Raw genomic sequence first — 7328 nt, forward strand, 5'->3', positions numbered from 1 at the left:
ATTTTCGGGGGGGGGCAGTATGTCAGCAAGCTGCCATTAAGTGTTATATTGCTTGGAGTATGTTCCCTTCCCCCCTTGTTCCTTTCGCTTCTGTATTCTGCACCGTCCCATTTCTTAGATGCCTGGAACAGCTCAAGGTTACCCAGCTGGTGTGTAAAGGAGTAACTCTGTTATCTGCTGCCTCGTTAGTGGTGTCTATTGTCTATGAACCAAGGGCCTGTTTTGAGAAAGGCAAACTGTTATGTTCTCATGCAATTGCCTGTCAGTGCCTACCTTATTCGCGCCGGCGGGAAAGAGATCTATTGGTTACAGTTTGGTTCAATTCCCTTTATCATGGTCCCCTTTGGGGTTTGTGTCCATTCCTAACAATTCTATTGTTCCTGCTTCTTTCAAACGCTTTGGAATAAATTTTGCTTTAACCTTTAAATGTGGATTTATTTTGAAGACTTTGGAGATTCAACAGATGTATGGGACAACATCAGAAGCTGCAACCAGAGACTGTGTAACTGGGCAGTCAAAAATCTGCAGTGGCCGCATTTCTCCTAGTGAGGAGACTGATTTGACCAACAGGCTAGAGACTTTGGAACTAACCCAGCAACAAATGGTGCAGGAGTTTGAGGAAGTGATCCTCTCCATCCCAGAGATGGCAGTGCGAGTGATTCAAGCCGAATGTCAGGTGTTGCAGCCTTCCCCACCACCAGCACAGGTACTTCCTCCTGTCCTTGCTCCTGGAGCCGGACAGCCGGTTCCCAGGAGGGCGAGCTCTGCAACTCCCCGGACCTGCGGGACCGCCACTGCCACTGCCAGGGCCCCTGCAACTTCTGGGTCCAGCGAGGCCGGACCCAGGGAGGTGGCCTAGGAACCAGGTTACTCCCCGACCGAAGGATCTACTCGAGGCAACCTTTGATGGTGTGCCGGTGTCAGGTTGTGCAGCAAGTAAATCTCCACACGTTTCCAAGGAAGCGTTATGCTTTATTAGGTTACAAAACTGGTACCATATCCACAGGATTATTGTTAGGAATGACCATGGGGCGGAAACATCCTTACATATAGTAGGACGAAGACTTAAATTTTATCGTTAACCCTATACTAGACCGCACTTACAAGCGTAATAAATTAGATAATAGAACAACAAATAAAGCTAATACAGAATTAGGAAAAATACTAGACCAAAATAACTTAATAGATGTCTGGAGAGTTATGCACCCAAATGTGGAAGAATTTTCATTTTATTCTCATGCACATGAAACATACTCAAGGATTGATTATATATTGACCTCAATAAATCTATGGCCACATTTTCAGGTATCTCACTTACTTGGATCAATAACACTATCTGATCACGCGTGGATCAGTGGCTCTATTAAATATCAAAAAGAAGATGACAAGGGTCCAAACTGGATGTTAAATAAATCTTTATTGCTGACAGATAGATTTACAGAAGAGATTGAAGAAAAAATCAAAGACTATTTTCAGAACAACATAACTGAAGATGTAGACCTGACAACAATATGGGATGCTTTTAAAGCTGTATTGAGGGGTCATCTAATTTCAATAGCTTCCTACTGTAAAAAAGAAAAACAAAAATTAGTAACAGATCTCCAAAATTCTATTAAAGATTTAGAATTAAAACACATGCGATTTGGAGGGGAAAAATTGATGAAAAAATTGACTCAAGAACGCAAAAAATTAGAACTATTGGAAACATCCAAAATGCAAAAAAAATTATTATACATAAAACAAAAATATGTCACAAGAACTACAAAATCCATACAATTTCTTAAACACAAAGTGGAACAAAAAAGAATATCGACACTAGTTCATGCATTGAGAAATTCCGAAGGCAAGGTACAAGTAACATCGGAAAATATAACAAAGGCCTTTAGTGATTATTATCAACAACTATACACTTCAGACCAACCAGAACAGAAAAACATTCAAGAATACCTAAGTTCCATAGGATTTAATACTAAATTATCTGAAAAACACCAAACCTTATTAGATCAACCCATAACTCTGATGGAAATTAAACAAGCATTATCCAAAATGAAAAATAATAAAACTCCAGGGAGAGATGGAATCCCAATTGAATTTTATAAAAAGTTTCAATCCTCTCTGTTAGAACATCTTGAACACACCATTAACTATATAATGAACAACGGTATCATGCCAAAAACATGGTCTGAAGCACACATAATAGTCATTCCCAAGCCTGGTAAAGACAAAATGTTAACAGCCTCATATAGGCCAATATCAATTCTAAATCACGACTTTAAGATCTTATCAACTATCCTAGCTTTAAGACTTAATAAAATAATCACTAACTATGTTCATGATGACCAAAATGGCTTTATGCCTGGCCGTACAATAGCAGATAGTATTCGTAAAACACTTAACATAATAAATTACTGTAAACAGAACAAAATACAATCACTCATACTATCCACAGACGCCGAGAAGGCCTTTGATAGGGTGGAACCCATGTACCTACAGGAACTTCTCAATGCTATGAATTTTGGTCCACTGTTTCAAAAAACAATTAAAGCTTTTTACCATTCTCCAACAGCACAGATATGTGTCAACCATTTCAGATCTGATGAAATATTCTTGACAAGGGGAACTAGGCAGGGCTGCCCTTTGTCGCCCTTGTTATTTGCGTTATCCATAGAGCCATTGGCCCACGCAATTAGGACAGACACAAACATACATGGAATAAAAATAAATGAAGAACACATTAAGTTGAACCTATATGCAGACGATGCAATATTTTATTTAACACAACCAGAAATATCTTTGGGAATTCTAGTAAATCACTTGCAAAATTTCGGGAAAATTTCGGGTTTTGCCATCAACTATAAAAAATCCGAAATTTATCCAATTCAAATTCCACTAAACCAAAGGTCAATTTTGAAAACGAATTTTAACTTCAATTGGGTGACTAAGGAATGGAGGCATTTAGGTATAAATATTCCACTTAACATGACGGATTTGTATAAATCCAATTATACACCTGTTGTTACTCAAACACATACAACACTTAATGATTGGAATAAATTAAACTTAAATCTATTAGAAAAAATAACTCTAATTAAAACAATATTATTCCCTAAATTTTTATATCTGTTCCAAAACCTACCTATTTCAATCCCGAATAAAGAATTTACAAAAAGGAAAAAAATATTTACTAACTTCATATGGGGTGGAAAAAAGGCTAGAGTGAATTACTATACACTTATTAAATCCTCAAAATTAGGAGGTTTAGGATTACCGGACTTAGAAAAATATTTTATTGCCTCACAACTTTGAAATATTCATTACTATTCATTAACAAATTGTAAGAAAAATATATATCGAACATATCAGAATTATATATTGAACAATCAGAATTAAGACATAGACAACTGAGTGAAGTGATTTGGAATGCACCAAAACAACAAGAAGTACTGAATCTAAAGAACCCCTTCTTAAAATATACTTTACAATTATGGAATAAATACAGATATATTTTAGCCCCTGGAGTTTCACCCTTAAATTCAATCTTTGGACAATATTGGTTTACTCCGGGCATGGATAAAAATGGACATGGATAAAAATTTCATGACAGGACTCAAAACAAAAGGAATGCATAGGATTATAGATTTTGTTATTAATAAAAAAATAGCCTCACAACAGCAGATAGAACAAAAAAGCGGTATCTGACTTACTTGGATGTCATATTCCCAACTTCATCATATGCTATCTGACCTAGAACACAAAACAGACATATACAGGGAATTAACGCCATTTGAAATATTCTTGACAAAACAAGGACATGATATGAAAAAATTACTAGCAAAAATCTACAATTTATTAAATAAAAAGTCCTGGTCTCAAGTCTCTTCAATCCAACAGGCTTGGCAAAGAGACTGTGGAATTAAATTTACAGATTCACAATGGAGTCAAATATTAACCTCAGGTATGTTTTCTAGTAGACACCTAAATTTAAAACTTCAACATTTTAAACTGTACGCTAGGTGGTACCTCACTCCTAATCGCTTATTTAAAAGCAAATTCAAACTAACACCGCAATGCTGGAAAGGATGTGGAGAGATAGGAGATATAAAGCATTGTTGGTGGGCTTGTCCCAGGGTACAGGAATATTGGAAAATAATCTTAAAAGAAATTAATACTATAACAGGTTCAGAACTACCGAACAATCCGGCAGCCCTGCTTTTACATTATTGGCCTGGACTAAAAATCTCTAAATATAAGGAAGAAATTATCACAATGTTCTTGATGGCAGCCAAAACACTACTCACACAAACATGGAAAAAGCAAAGACTACATACATTAACTCAATGGAGATCAAAAATTTGGGACATACTTGTATCAGACAAAATAGCAATGCAACTAACCGCGTTAGATAACCCAAAAGGTCAAAACAACTTCATGGAAAAATGGTTTTGTTTCTTTGAATATTTAACAGCATGTCAACCTCAAACCTTTAAATTGCCACAGAAGTATAAGGATTTTGCATTTTATTAAGAACAATATTTGTTTTGAGCATTTGTTTGTTTGGAAGAAGTTGTAATGTTGAATGTTATTTATTTTTATTGTACAAGTTAATGTTGAAATTTATAATAAAAATTATTTACAAAAAAAACCATATAGTAGGGCGTGGCAAATGGCTAAGCTAATTAAAGTTGAGCGCGCAGGCGGGACCTGACAGAAGTACATTCAATTTTGTTCTGACAACTGCGACTCCCCCTCCACCCTGCTGACATCTGCATACTCCAGACAATGGAATTGCCTCGCCACAGAGCTACTTCTTTTCTGTTCCAATCGCTAATCCTATCAATCTTGCCTCAGCCTTCCTCCCCACATTTCCTTCATAGTGAAAATTCCTGACTTTTACTCCTTTCCCACACCCCAAACCTAGGTGCCTGATCAAGCAGTATTGTTTCTGTTTTTATTAGTTCAAATTAGCAATCCATTAGTTCTTCAACCACCGGAGAAGTAATCAGGAATCAGGAACCCAAATTGTACTTTGCATCCAGAAGAACCTCTGGTCTCTTTTGCCCACTCTTGGGAATTCTATACACCGTTTCCAAACAACATTGTTTTATCCCTGATTAATCTCATCAAAGCTTTATTCTGGGGGACCCTGTATATTAGCAAGCCCTCTGGACACGTTTTTGGGTATAACTGGCCCAGCGCCTCAACCCCTGCTACTCTCCCACTCCTCTCTTTATTTTCTATAGCTCTTATATGTGTGTATGTTCCATGTGTGCTCCTTGTGTGTTAAATTCCTTAGTTTCCCTTCAATAAAACATTCTCTATTTTACGCTTGGACTGATTATTGAGAGCTCTCTTAAAGGTAAATATTTCTGTAAACATAGGTAGGAGATCCTCACTAATACCCCACCTCTCGCTAAGGCCTGCCATTTAGCTAAATTCCCCCAGAAACTGAAGGCTGCAATTCAGCTTCTTAAATCTACACTGGTAGGGATAACAGGCACTGGGAAGGTGCCATGAACAGGGGAGGCCAGAATGGTTGAACATCCACCACCTCAAACGCAAGCCTGGCAGAACAGCTCCATTTTACGGGCCCTGTAGAACTGTAATAAGTCCCACAGGGTCCTGATCCTGGGGGCAGCATGTTCCACCAGGTTGGGGCAAGGGCTGAAAAAACCCTTGCTCTGGTTGAGGCTAAGCAGATGTCCCTCAGGCCTGGAATCACCAGGAGATGCTGATCGGAATAGCATAAAGCCCTCCAGGGTTCATACAGGGAGAGGTGGTCCCACAGGTATGATGGTCCCAGGCTGCATAGGGCTTTAAAGGTCAAGACCATAATGTTTATTCATTATTTTTTAACTTGAATCACTGTTCTGGGCTTTTTAATTTCCAGAAGGTCTAGTCAATTAGCATTCTGCACAGCCAGCGGGAGAATTAGGAAGAAAGTGGCTTTGTGGTTGTCATAAGGGCCAGCCCATCAGCACTTTACACAGTCAGCTTGTGCTTAAAACAGGAAGAACTGGCTGCTTCTGAGCTGAGTATGAAAGTTTTTAGATCTATTAAAAAACAAGTGTTTTAGATCTACAACAAGTTCACCATTATAATCCTGTATACCGCCTAAGAGGCTTTGGTTCAGATCGTCATTCATCCACAAAGTTCACTGGATGACCTTGTACTAGCCACAACCTTACTGTATTATTGTGAGAATAAAACAGGACATTCCCATTGTATGCCATCCTGATCTTCTTGGAGCCAGATTGAGATACAAACATGATAGGAAGAAATGGGTTGGCCAGAAGGACCAGAAAATGCCTTTGAATAGAATGCCTTGGAATAGAATGCTTGCTTTTTCTATGCTGGTGGCAAGATGCTGTTCTGTAAGGTAGGATGACAAAGGATCCCTTCCCCAGCACACATACCACATCCATGCTTTCTCTAATACTGGGTGATCAGGGTGGGGCAGGTCCAGAAAAAAAAAATCTGCTGTTTTTCATAGTCCTATTTTGTGGCTACTCTACAGCATGACCAAAAAATGCTTGATTTTTCATATGCATGAACTACAGGGAAGAAATCAATAAGAATGTGGCATGGAAGTCACCAATATAATGATGATATACCACACTACTTTTCTTTGTGGGACCAAGTCAGTAGCTTTGATACTAGCTGTATCTGCAGTTACATGTATGAGGGTATCAGAACCCACAGCTAACAACATGATATACCACACTACGTTTCTCTGTGGGACCAAGTCAGTAGCTTTGATACTAGCTGTATCTGCAGTTACATGTATGAGGGTATCAGAACCCACAGCTAACAATGAAGTACACGCATTCAGGAACGGTTATACTTTTATTGCAAAGCTATAGATGCAGTAACACAGGCACTGTTAAGAATGGCCACAGCCTGTAGAGCAGAATAGGATATAGGGTATTCATATGCACCCCCCCATAGCATTGGCCAATTAGGCACCCTCCCACACGCGGGATAAGTCAGGCAACCGTTAGGTGGCTAAAGCTGAGAACCCGGAGTCTCTCACGGTACATAGGAGCCCTCCAGACAACACAACCTCCTCCTGCACATCTGTAGAGATAAGCGCTTCAGCAAAGGCATAACAGCAGGGATAGGAATGCAATAGCAATTAACAAGACACAGAATGAACTCCCCAACCCACATGGCAGCATAGCTGACATACTACCCTCTCAAAAATCAGCTTCTCCCGACCATTCCGGGAGGCCTCCCAGTCATTCCGGGAGATCTCCCAGTTTGTCCGGGAACTCCTGATGGAACTGCCGCAACAGTCCAGGGGCCCGAATATCCCCTACTTCCACCCATTC

The sequence above is a fragment of the Gekko japonicus genome, unplaced genomic scaffold (genome assembly GCF_001447785.1).
Source record: "Gekko japonicus isolate JY-2015 unplaced genomic scaffold, Gekko_japonicus_V1.1 scaffold222, whole genome shotgun sequence".
Lineage (NCBI taxonomy): Eukaryota > Metazoa > Chordata > Lepidosauria > Squamata > Gekkonidae > Gekko > Gekko japonicus.